This window comes from Rhinopithecus roxellana, chromosome 6 (assembly GCF_007565055.1).
Source record: "Rhinopithecus roxellana isolate Shanxi Qingling chromosome 6, ASM756505v1, whole genome shotgun sequence".
Classification (NCBI taxonomy): domain Eukaryota; kingdom Metazoa; phylum Chordata; class Mammalia; order Primates; family Cercopithecidae; genus Rhinopithecus; species Rhinopithecus roxellana.
Genome location: NC_044554.1, coordinates 47,815,715 through 47,828,563, shown reverse-complemented (window position 1 = coordinate 47,828,563; position 12,849 = coordinate 47,815,715). Strand labels below are relative to the sequence as shown.

General features: G+C 49.1%; 1 protein-coding gene and 2 pseudogenes across 2 annotated transcripts in view; 1 reads left to right on the top strand and 2 right to left on the bottom strand.

Annotated features, from left to right (window-relative positions):
- LOC115898231 overlaps positions 1-12,025 on the top strand; it is a 36,285-nt pseudogene extending 24,260 nt beyond the window's left edge.
- The window catches only part of LOC104667537 (protein PMS2CL-like), a 1,213,215-nt gene that overhangs the window by 273,938 nt on the left and 926,428 nt on the right, over positions 1-12,849 (bottom strand). The window lies entirely within an intron of this gene.
- LOC104668276 overlaps positions 12,449-12,849 on the bottom strand; it is a 28,550-nt pseudogene continuing 28,149 nt past the window's right edge. Inside the window, exon 15 of the transcript XR_004057931.1 lies at positions 12,449-12,778. The product of XR_004057931.1 is annotated as a vacuolar fusion protein CCZ1 homolog B-like (transcript). The remainder of the gene's footprint in view (positions 12,779-12,849) is intronic.

Below are 12,849 nucleotides of genomic sequence, written 5' to 3'. Positions count from 1 at the left end.
CCACCACACCCGGCCTTGAGCTGATTTTTTAAAAACAATTTTTTGTACAGAACGGGTCTCACTGTGTTGCCCAGGCTGGTCTCAAACTCCTGGGCTCAAACAATCCTCCTGCCTCAGCCTCCTAATGTGCTGAGATTACAGATGTGAGCCACTGTGACCAGTCTAAGAACCAAGATTTGATTGAAAGCAGTCTGAACACAAGTACAGAATATGTGTGTGTGTGTGTGTATTTGTGCACGTGTCTGCATGTCTGTGCATGTGCAAACGTGTGCGTATTCAGATGTCAGGAAATAATGAACGCCAATCCATCAATGCTCTGTCTCCAGGTGTGTCAGAATGATGGAAACTCTCTGTGTTTTCTTTTATTTCAGCTGGTTTTCCTGGAATTCTTTGAAGCTCTCTTAAGCTTTGCGTTCATATGTGTTACTGACCAAATGACTAAATCCTATACAAATGTTCCAACTGATGATGTGTCTGGAAATAAACATGAAACTATTTATACAATACTCAATCAGGTAACACACAATGTCTTAGAATTAGGTAATCTTAGAATTACAGAGCAAGGAGGGCCGGGCGTGGTGGCTCACGCCTGTAATCCCAGCACTTTGGGAGGCCGAGGTGGGCGGATCACGAGGTCAGGAGATTGAGACCATCCTGGCTAACACGGTGAAACCCCGTCTCTACTAAAAATACAAAAAAATTAGCCAGGTGTGGTGGCGGCGCCTGTAGACCCAGCTACTCGGGAGGCTGAGGCAGGAGAATGGTGTGAGCCCAGGAGGCGGAGCTTGCAGTAAGCTGAGATCGCACCACTGTACTCCAGCCTGGGCGACAGAGCGAGACTCCATCTCAAAAAAAAGAGCAAGGAATGACTTTATTCTGGAATGGTTAAACCATCATCAAAACTATCTTGGTTTTACTAACCCTTCCAGAAAGTAATTTAAGAAGTCTTTCCTTTTTCCTTTTGAAATTTTATTTTATGTATTTTGAGACAAGAATTCATTCTGTCATCCAGGCTTGAGTGCAGTGGTGCAGTCACGGCTAACTGCAGCCTTGGCCTCCTGAGCTCACATGCGCCTCCCACCTCAGCCTCCTGAGTAACCAGGACTACAGGCTTGTGCCACCACACCCAGCTAATTTTTTTTTTTTTTTTTTTTTTTTTTTTGAGATAGAGTCTCACTCTGTTGCCCAGGCTGGAGTGCAGTGGCACAATCTCAGGTCACTGCCACCTCTGCCTCCTGGATTCAAATGATTCTCATGCCTCAGCCTCCCAAGTAGCCGGGATTATGGGCATGTGCCACCACACCTGGCTAATTCTTTATATTTTAGTAGAGACGGGGTTTCGCCATGTTGACCAGGCTGGTCTTGAACTCCTGACCTCAGTTGATCCACCCGCTTCGGCCTCCCAAAGTGCTAGGATTACAGGCCTGAGCCACTGTGTCTGGCCTTTTTGTATTTTTTTGTAGAGATGGGGTTTGCCATGTTGCCCAGGCTGGTCTCAAGCTCCTGAGCTCAACTGATCCTCCCGCCTCGGCCTCCCAAAGTGCTGGGATTAGAGGTATGAGCCACCGCGCCCGGCCAAGATGTCTTTTTCACATTTTGGAAGTGTGTACAGATTTTTTTTAAGTTTGGGAACGTGAGTTTCCTGGCCATGACCCAGAAAGTGGACTCCTAGCCACAGCAGAGATTTCATAATGAAGGTCACAGTGCATACCGACATGCTGGGTGGGCCACTAGACCACACATGAGAAAATCAGAGGTATTGGCCGGGCGTGGTGGCTCACGCCTGTAATCCCAGCACTTTGGGAGGCTGAGGCCAGCAGATCATGAGGTCAGGAGATCGAGACCATCCTGGCTAACACGGTGAAACCCGGTCTCTAATTTAAAAAAAATATATATATATATACATACACAAAAAAAAAACCAGGCATCGTGGCAGGTGACTATAGTCCCAGCTACTCAGGAGGCTGAGGCAGGAGAATGGCATGAACGTAAGAGGTGGAGCTTGCAGTGAGCCAAGATCGTGCCACTGCACTCCAGCCTGGGCGACAGAGCGAGACTCCATCTCAAAAGGAAATCAGAGGTATTTTATAGGAGATGCTTTGTTACATGGATCCAGTGTTTCTAAGAGTGGACAGCCTGCTCAGGAGCAGATCTGTCGGGGAACAGTTCCTGAGTGTGCGTGGGATGCTAAACAGGTCCCCAGGGCTTGCTTACAAGGACGGACACCCAGGCCAGGCACGATGGCTCACGCCTGTAATCTCAGCACTTTGGGAGGCCAGGGTGGGCGGATCACTTGAGGTCAGGAATTCGAGACCAGCCTGGCCAACCGTGGTGAAACCCCGTCTCTACTAAGAATACACTGGAACCTGAACGTTCATGTCATGCTCCAAGGGAATCACTGCTCCCTTTTGACCAACAGTTTGGGAGTGTGATTTAGAGATCATAGAGGCTCAGCTTCAAACTTACTAAAGCCGATCCTTCTTGCTCAGCTCACGGTAGCTTCGCACACTCCGGTCATGTGGGGAGGCAAAGGTAGAATTTTGTTCCCCGGAGGAAAGTGTGCTGTGAAGAGGGACAGCAAGCTCCAGAGACGGGCAGAAGGCTGGCCTTGAGCCGCCAGCTGAGTGCGCACGCATGTGAGGGAATAGCTGGGACCTCAGGGAAGGGCCGCCGCCGGGAAGAAGGGAGGAACCTCAAGGACTCACGCAGGGCTGGGAGGAGTTTGCATTCCCAGTCCCAGCGTGGAGAAGCCTTCACATCCACGATGGGCATCGGGGTGGGTACCTAAAAGTTCACTCTGGGTGTGTGTGGGGGTGAGTGTGTGTGTGGGATGTGTGTTTGGGGGTGTGTGTGTGTGTGGGATGTGTGGGGGTGGGTGTGTGGGTGCGTGTTTGTGGGTGTGGATGTGTGTGTGGGTGTGTGGGTGTGTTTGTGTGTGTTTGTGTGTGTGTGTGGTTTTGAGACAAAATCTTGCTGTGTTGCTCAGGCTCGAGTGCAGTGGCACAATCTTGACTCACTGAAAGCTCTGCCTCCTGGGTTCAAGCGATTCTCCTGCCTCGGCCTCCCAAGCAGCTGGGATTACAGGTGCGCACTGCCACACCCGGCCAATCTTTGTATTTTTAGTAGAGACAGGGTTTCACTGTATTGGCCAGCCTGGTCTAGCACTTCTGGCCTCAAGTGATCCACCCGCCTCATTCTCTGAAACTTCTGGGATTACAGGCATGAGCCAACGCGCCTTGGCCTGTTATTTGTTTTTTTAGAGATGGGGTCTCACTATGTTGCCCAGGCTGGTCTCAAACTCCTGGGCTCAGGTGATCCACCCCCTTGGCCTCCCAAAGTGCTGAGATTACAGGCGTGAACCACTGTGCCTGATTCTGTTCACTGTCTTGACTGAGGCGATGGTTTCACAGGTATAGACATGTGAAAACACATCCAAGGGTACACTTCATGTGTAGTTCATTGTAAATCAGTTACACCCCATTAAAATAATATGTGCGTGTGCGCGCGTGTGTGTGCGCGCGTGTGTGCCTGTGTGGATCTCTATGGAAACCAGAAGCCCTCTGACGCCTGTGTTTGTTCTTGCTTAGGACGCCCAGAACAAGAGTCCCAGCGTGGTCATGAGCCACGAATCGGATGCTGCTCACTCTGACAGTGCCAGGTCATCTTCCAGCAAGTTAGAGCTCTGGCCTGATATTAACAAAATAAGGAAATCAGAGGTTTGTCTTGGCAACTAACCATGTAGAGACCCGCTACCGAGTGCCTGCTCTGTGAAGAGCTCTTTACCACGCGGTGGGGGCCTGGCACTGAACAGAAACCCACGCCCTCATGGACACTACGTTCCAGTGCGGAGGGGACACGGGAGGGAGGAGGGGACACGGCAGGGAGGAGGGGACACAGCAGCAGGCGAACAGCACTAATAGCGTTTTTGGGTGTTTACCTGGCACTGAGCCATCCCCAGGGACCAGCTCAGCGTCCCAATGACCTTCAGGTGCTGTGATTCTCTCTAGGAGGGAAGCCAGGCCCAGGAAGGTAAAATAACTTGGCCGCAGCTGCATAAGCAGTAAGTCGTGGAGCGGGGAGGGGTTTGTGCCCAGGCAGTTTGACTCCAGAATTAGCCCCGGTTACCGCAAGCTCTGCTTCTTCCCACTTACGAGATCTAAGTGACAGGAAGGGCGTCTGGCCGGGGTGGGGCCCTGGCGTTTATTCTGAGTGAGGTGGGATGGGATGGGACAGCGTCTGAGCAGAGGCGTCAGGAGGCTCTGTGGCTTCACTGTTGAGAAACCGGTGAGGAAGCTCTTGGAACCATCCCAGTGGGAGGTGATGGTGACTGGGACTAAGGTGGGCTGAGGTCTGAGGTGTTCTGAAGGCTGCGGGGGTTGAGAGGGAAGGAGAAGGCAAAGATGAGTCCAAGATGTTTTGGCTGAGCATTGGAAGAATGGAGTGGCCATTTAAGATGATGTGGAAGACGGAGGCAGGGGGCTGAGTTTGGGGAGCAAAAATAAGTGGTTGATTTTGGACAAGTTAAGCTTAAGGTGCCTGAATTGAGGCCCAAGGAGCACGGCCAGAGGCCAGACTGGAGTTCAAGGACTGCAGGAGGTGGAAATGTGGGCATTAGGGCATACACGTGGTAATTAGAGCCCTTAGGTCGGGCGCGGTGGCTCATGCCTGGAATCCCAGCACCTTGGGAGACCGAGGTGGGTGGGTCACTTGAGGTCAGGAGTTCGAGACCAGCCCAGCCAACATGGTGAAACCCTGTCTCTACTAAAAAATACAAAAATTAGCCAGGCCTGGTGGCAGGTGCCTGTAATCCCAGCTATTCAGGAGGGTGAGGCAGAGAAATTGATGGAACCTGGGGAGGCAGAGGTGGCAGTGAGCTGAGATCCTGCCAGTGCACTGCAGCCTGGGCAACAGAGTGAGATTCTGTCTCAAAAAATGTAATAATAATTAAAGCCATTAATACATGAATCCATGGTTAACTTTATACAATAAATACTGTGCCAACAGACCCAGGGGACATTTTCAAGTCTTTGGGTTTTTTATTTTATTTTTTGAGAGCCTTTCAGTAAATACAATAATTCTGTTATTCATTTCCTTAATAGTATAAATGTTAATATTTTATTCAGGTTAAAAATAGTCAAACTGGCTGGGTGTGTGGCTCACACCTGTAATCCCAGCACTTTGGGAGGCCAAGGTGGGCAGATCACCTGAGGTCAGGGGTTTAAGACCATCCTGGTCAATGTGGTGAAACCCTGTCTCTACTAAAAATACAAAAATTAGCCAGGTGTGGTGGCGCATGCCTGTAGTCCTAGCTACCCGGGAAAGCTGAGGCAGGAGAATTGCTGGAACCCGAGAGGTGGAGGCTGCAGTGAGCCAAGATCGCTCCATTGTGCTCCAGCCTTGGCAACAGAGTGAGACTCTGTCTCCGAAAAAAAAAAAAAAGTCAAGTGAAAGTCAAATTAGCTCAAGGAGAACAGCCTCAACAATTTTCTAATTAATTATAGTGTAAACAAGTAGTTACAAGCCCACAATGATGTAAAAGTAACATTTTGTTTTATGATTTTTTTTAAATGTAAAAGCCCAAGATCAAGAAGTCTCTAAGTGATGAAAGAGTCTCCAAAGTGAATTTTCAATCTACTGGAAAAGGGGTCACCTTTTTTTCATGTGAGAGCGGTGAGTGTTTTAATGATAGAACCTTAATATTTACAAACTGTTGCTTATGAATTATATAATGTCTATACAGTTTTACAGCCATCTTTTTTAAATTTTTATTTTCTTAGAGGCAGAGTCTCGCTATGTTGTGCAGGCTGGTCTTGAACTCCTGGGCTCAAGCGATCCTCCCACCTCGGCCTCCCGAGTAGCTGGGATTACAAGTAGGCGTCACCACACCCAGCACAACTGTCTTTTTAAACAATGAGGCTGGTATAGCTGCTTCCATTTCTCCTCCCTGGTTTGCAGTTCAAGTTCAAAGCGTGACCTTGCTGTGCTGACTTACTCTGTTAGGGCAGAGGCTGGGATGGACAGCTGGGCCTCCCCTGGGCCCTGCACGCCCATCTCAGAGTCTGCTGCTGTTGACTGTATTGTTTTCTTCCAGGCAACTTTCCTCTCTCCAGGGTCTCATTCTCTTTGAGTTTTAAAGGTGCTCAAATTAAAACCAACAAACAACCCTTATTTACTTCCTCATCCTCCTCTTTTATTATGTTTTCCTTTATCCTGGGAAAATGGCTCTTGAGGCCTCTCTCTCTGCTGACTGCACTTCCTCCCTTCTGGTTTGATTCCTCAGCCCTGTCTGCGTGAACTTCCAACCTCACGCCTCTCCTTTCCTCAGGGTCATCCAGTGATGATCAATGTCATGGGAATTTTCCGCTGTCACTTTGCTGGCTTTGCCAGTTGCATGTGGCCTTGTTTCCATGATTAAACAAGCCCTGGTGTTTCCCCTTTTCTTTTTCTTTCTTTTTTATTTTTGGAGACAAGGTCTTACTTTGTCACCCGGACGGGAGTGCAGTGGTGCCATCATAGCTTACTGCAACCTCTGCCTCCTGGGTTCAAGCAATTCTCCTGCCTCAGCCTCCCTAGTGGCTGGGATTACAGGCACCCGTCACCGCGCCTTGTATTTTTAGTAGAGAAGGGATTTCATCATGTTGGCCAGGGTGGTCTCGAACGCCTGACCTCTGGTGATCTGCCTGCCTTGGCCTCCCAAAGTACTGAGATTACAAATGTGAGCCCAACTGCGCCTGGCCTTTATTTTATTTTTTTTTTTAAGAGGTGGGGTCTTGCTGTGTTGCCCAGGCTGGTCTTGAACTCCTGGATCCAGTAACTCCTGGGTCTGAACACCTTGGCCTCCCAAAGTGCTGAGGTTATAGGTAGGAGCCCAACTGCGCCTGGCCTTTTTTTTTTTTTTTAAGTGTTGGGGTCTTGCTATGTTGCCCAGGCTGGTCTTGAACTCCTGGGCCCAAGTGATCCTCCCGCCTTGGTGTCCCAAAGCCCTGGGATTACAGGTGTGAGCCACCGTACCTGGCCATCCCCCTTTTCTGACGGTGTCTCTCTCTGGCTGGCCACCCACTCAGTGGTGAACTTTTAAAGGCTCCATCCCAGGCCCTTGTCCTCTCAGAGGCCTCCCCTGTGTATCGGCACTACAGTGCCCGTCATTTGCCGTCACTCCTCCTCTAATGGAGCGTTCCCGTCGGCACACATGTGCTCCGTATGCCCAGTTAGGAAAATCTCTTCTCTTGGCCGGTGCCGTGGCTCATGCCTGTAATCCCAGCACTTTGGGAGGCCGAGGTGGGTGGATCCCAAGGTCAGGAGTTAGAGACCAGCACAGCCAACATAGTGAAACTCCATCTCTACTAAAAATAAAAAAAATAGCCAGGTGTGGTGGCGCACGCCTGTAGTCCCAGCTACTCGGAAGGCTGAGGTGGGAGAACTGCTTGAACCCCGGAGGCAGAGGTTGCAGTGAGCTGAGACCATGCCACTGCACTGCAGCCTGGGCGACAGAGTGAGCTGAGACCACGCCACTGCACTGCAACCTGGGCGACAGAGTGAGACTCTGTCTCAAAAAAAAACAAAAAGAAAAGGAAAATCTCTTCCCTCACCTTCCCCTCTAGATCCCACTTTCCTTCCCTGCTCCCTTTGCTGATGCATCTTAGGGAGCTGTATACATGCAACACCTTTTCCAGGACCTCTCCTGTGTCTTCTTAGCTTGCTCCACGTGGCACTGCCCTCCCCAGGCCACTGAAGGCCCCTCTTCATCAGCAGTGCCTCCATGTTGCCACCCCCAGGAATCCTGCCGTCACTTGAACCGATCTCTCCGTAGTCAGGAAAACCACTGGCTTCTTGAAACACTCTTCGCGTTCGGCCTCCGCGACCCCTCGATGTCCCAGGTTCTTCTCCGTCTGGTGGGAGTCTGTGGGTTGTGTCATTTTCTCCTGCAGAGCTCGGCGTCCCAGCAGAGACAGGGCGTTCCTGCAGTGCCGTAGCAAGATGCACAGTTCGTGGAACAGAAATAGAAGTGGAAGTGGAACCCCAGCTAATGTGCTTTCCTGTTGATCTGATGATCTCTAGTCCCAGCTCCAACTGGATTTTGCCCTGGATCTTTCTGGTCATTCCTTAAGTCCGGTGTGCCATTCACCAGGCCTGTGGCTCCTGCCCTGTCTCCTGTCAAGGGCCCCCTTGACCCACGTGGCATCTCTTCCAGTACCATTTCATCTGATTATTGCATGTGGCAGCCGTGACTTACTGTCCTCCTGCTTGTAGGTGTCTAGTTGAGAGTTCATGAATGAACATAAGACAATGTTGCCGCCAGGTGCAGTGGCTCACAGCTGTAAGCCCAGAACTCTGGGAGGCCACGGCAGGAGGATCACTTGTGCCCAGGAGTCTGAGACCAGCCTGGGCAACATAGCAAGCCCCTGTCTCTGCAAAAAAAATCAAAATTCACCAGGTATGGTGGCACACTTCTGTAATCCCAGCAGCTTGGGAGGCTGAGGCAGGATTCACTCGTGTTCCGACCTTAGAGTCCTGGATTGCGTTATCATTTGATTTCTGAATTTTAAAATCTTCCAAGTGACCTGGATAACCAAAATTGCTTAAAAAGATGGAAAAAATTATGGTAGTTTAAGATTTAGAGATTCTTTAGCCTAGACAAGAAAGATAGAGAGGGATAACTCTAACCACTAGGAAATTCCTTTTGTGAGAGTGACCGGTTGTCTAGCTCTCTAGGAGAGAGGATTCACTCAGGTACATAGCTATCCTTGTCTTAAAGGGGTTTCAAACTCTGAATAAATACAAGATGTCGAATATTTTGTCCCCAAGACCTAGGCCCGGTGCGGTGGCTCACGCCTGTAATCCCAGCACTTTGGGAGGCCGAGATGGGAGGATCACTAGAGCTTAGGAGTTTGAGACCATGGGCAACATAGCGAAACCTTGTCTCTACAACAAAAACAATAATCAGCTGGGTGTGGTGGCACCTGACCGTGGTCCCAGCTACTTGGGAGGCTGAGGTGGGAGGATCATTTGAGCCCAGGAGTTGGAGGTTGCAGTGAGCCATGATGGTGCCACTGCACTCCAGCCTGGATGACAGAGCGAGATCTTGTCTCACAACTAAAAAAAATTAGCCTTATGTGGTGGTGCATTGCTCTATTCTCAGCTATCAGGGAGGCTAAGATGGGAGGATCACTTGAGCCCAGGAGTTCCTCCAGGCTTCGGTGAGCCATGGTCACGCCACTGTACTCCAGCCTGGGCAGTAGAGTGAGACCTTGTCTCAAAAAAAAAAAAGCAAGAAACAAGGGTTTATTATTCTTGAAACATGGAAAATTAAAATATCAGAAAACCCAAATTCTTAAGATCTTTCAGACACAAAAGAGGTGGCCCAGGTCGCAGGTGGTCCTCCTGTCCTGTAATACGCGCCCGACACCCCCGCTTTGGGAGGCTTGAGGTGGGTCGATTCCACCTGAGGTTCAAGAGTTCCAGGGGACCGCGGAAAAAAAAAGGAACAAAAGAGGCGGGGGAAAAGGGAGAGGTGGGGGGAAGAAAACCAACATGTGAAACCCATCTCTACTAAAAATACAAATATTAGCCGAGTGTGATGGCGCATGCCTGTAGCTACTCGGATCAGCTCGTAGGCGAGGCATGAGAATCACTTGAATGCAGGAAGGTGGAGTTTGCAGTGAGCTGAATCACAACACCACTGCACTCCAGCCCTGTGGCGACAGAGTGAGACTCTGTGTTCTCTCCAAAAAAAAAAACAAAAAAAAAAAAAAAAAAAAAACAAAGGTAGCAGGAAACCTCAAAGGGAAGGCCTTGATAGATGCCAGCCTTGGTGCTGCTGAGCCCTGCCTTGTTCCAGGCAGTCATGGGAAAAGCAATGCGTCCTTTTCTCCTCTCCCTCTCCTGGCCAAGGAGAAGGGGGCCCACCGCAGGGAGGCCAGAACGAGAAAAAGCACACAGACTCCCAGTTTACAGCAGGTTTGTATTCATGTTCAGCTTCATGAAACTCTATTCCAGAGAAATATGAGAGACCCAAGGATGATCAAAAGGAAGAGTTCAACACATGGGTCAATAATATGTACGTCTTCTTTGTGAACACGCTCTTTCACGCGTATAAACGTGAAGAAGCTATCAAGGAGAAAATAAGGGAAGACAGGTTACGCAGCACAGCACGGGCCCAGCGGCTAAGATGGAAGATGACGAACTGGAAGCAAGGTAACTTATGAGGTCCCTCTGCTCCTTCCCGAGCTGCTCTCTCTATCCTGTGTTCTGTAGCTGCCAGAATGCATCAGGGCCAAGTGCTTTCCGGACAAGCCTATAATTTCCTAAGGGCATCTGTGACATAAAAAGGAATGAGTATTTGGTCTCTGCTCCTGGCAGAGCACCTGAAGCCTTTCTAACTTCCTGAGTAATGGGGTAATGGGAGCATCTTTGGTTCTAATATTTGGTCTTAGTTTCTAGTTTTTTATTTTTTTTTACATGGGGTCTCACTGTTGCCCAGGCTGGAGTGGAGTGGTATGATCTCAGCACACTGCAGCCTCTGCCTCCTGGATTCAAGTGATCCTCTTGCCTCAGCCTCCCGAATAGCTGGGATTACAAGCATGCACCACCACGCCTGGCTAATTTTTGTATTTTTAGTAGAGACAGGGTTTCACCAGCTTGTCCACACTGGTCTCGAACTCCTGACCTCAAGTGATCCGCCCACCTTGGCCTCCCAAAGTGCTGGGATCACAGGGGTGAGTCACTGCACGCAGCCATTTTCTGGTTCTTGCCCCAAAAGCTTCAAAAGCTGTGGACTCTCGGGGTAATGACTGGCTTTTGTATGATGAGATGACTGGAGGCCAGGGGAGGGGCCCTTGATAGCTTCTTGTTGGAGCTGGTTGCCAGGGAATCAACCAGGAGATTAGCGGATTGGGACTTTCAGCTCCAGCCCAACCTCCCAGGAAGAAAGAGGGGCTGGAGCTTGAGTTCAATAACTGATAGCCAGTGACTTGATCGGGTCTACATATTGGACCCTCCATAAAATCCCCAAACGGGCTGGGCATCATGGCGCATGCCTGTTACCCCAGCACTTTGGAGAACCAAGGCAGGGGAATCGCTTGAGTTTGAGACCAGCCTGGGTAATACAGCAAGACCTCATCTCTACAAAAAATACAGAAATTAGCCAGATGTGGTGGCAGGCACCTATAGTCCCAGCTACTTTGGATGCTGAGGCAGGAGGATTGCTTGAGCCTGGGAGTTGAGGCTGCAGTGATGTGTTTGTGCCACTGCACTCCAGCCTGGGCAACACAGCAAGACCCTATCTCAAAATTATATATAATATTATACACACACACACACACACATATATGTGTATATATACACACATGCACACACACACATGCACACATATGTAACTTTGGGAGGCTGAGGCAGGTGGATCACCTGAGGTCAGGAGTTTGAGACCAGCCTGGCCAACCTGGTGAAACCCATATCTCTACTAAAAATACAGAATATTAGCTGGGCGTGGTGGTGGAAGCCTGTAATCCCACTACTCAGGAGGCTGAGGCAGGAGAATCACTTGAACTCGGGAGGCAGAAGTTGCAGTGAGCTGAGATTGCACCATTGCACTCCAGCCTGGGCAACAAGAGTGAAACTCTGTCTCAAAAAAAAAAATTTTTCTTTTCATAGATCCATGAAAAGTTTCCTTTGGACTGTGGGGACATGGCATCAGTTATTTCAGGCAAAGGGTAGCAGCTTAGTTTTGTTTAACAGGCTGCTGAAATGCAGGTCTGAAGGGCTGTATACTATAAATAGCATCAAACTGGGTTTGCGGTTTCAAGGGGGATTGAAAAATGCTCCCACCTTCTCATGTTTGCTTTCAGGCTGAATATCTTTATCTTGAGAGAGGAAGAAGCCAAGAGACTAAGACTATGAGGTGGACATCACGGTGATCAAGGAGCCGGTGGACGTGTCATCCTCTTATCTCATACTGGACCCTCCCAAGGAGGACGTGACCATTTCCCCGTCCAGCAAGACCATCACCAGCAAGAAGCAGCAGCAGTAGCGAGCCCCGAGGACATACACAGAGGCTCAGGGCAGCACGTGCGGTAAGATTTCCTGAGCGTTACAGTGCTCAGCATTGCACTCGTTGCAGTGTTTTAAAATACCGCCTGGCCCACTGCATCTCAGGTTTCCTACATGGCTGGATTATGGGAGTTTGAGACCAGCCTGGGTAATATAGTGAGACCCCATCTCTGCAACATTAAAAAATTAGCCAAGCATGGTGGTGTGTACCTGTGGTTCTAACTTCTTGGGAGGCTGAGGCGGGAGGACTGCAGTGAGCCCAGGAGATTGAGGGTGCTGTGAGCCACTGCATTGCAGCCTGGGTCACGGACCTGGTGGCTGGTGTAATCTACAAATAGGCAGCAGGAGACTCAACATAAAACCAGAATTTTAAAAACTTTAACAATTTATTAAAAAAAAAAAAAAAAAAACAATTTATTAATCTTATTTTCCAGTAAAATATTCACATAATGTCAAAAGAATGGAATGATAGAGATATAGTCAACTACCTTTGATTCCACATAAATATTTAAAATCTAAAAACTTCAGGAGATCAGGAGACCGAGTAGAAATGTGATTCTTCAAAGCAAGTATTGCTTTTCCCTTGTCCTGAATGCGGTCCGTCATATGACCAGTAACTTGCATATGACCAAATGTTTGCCGGGTGTTTTTCAAATACGCTTTCGGTGAGTCATCAGTCAATCCAAGAAGAAGATGTTGTTGAACTGCGTTGCACAAAGTTTCTTGACCTCTTCTGCAAAAAGGACGGACAACAGTGAGGAAGGAAGAGGCACTTGCTTAAAAGGTTACATGATCTATAATTAA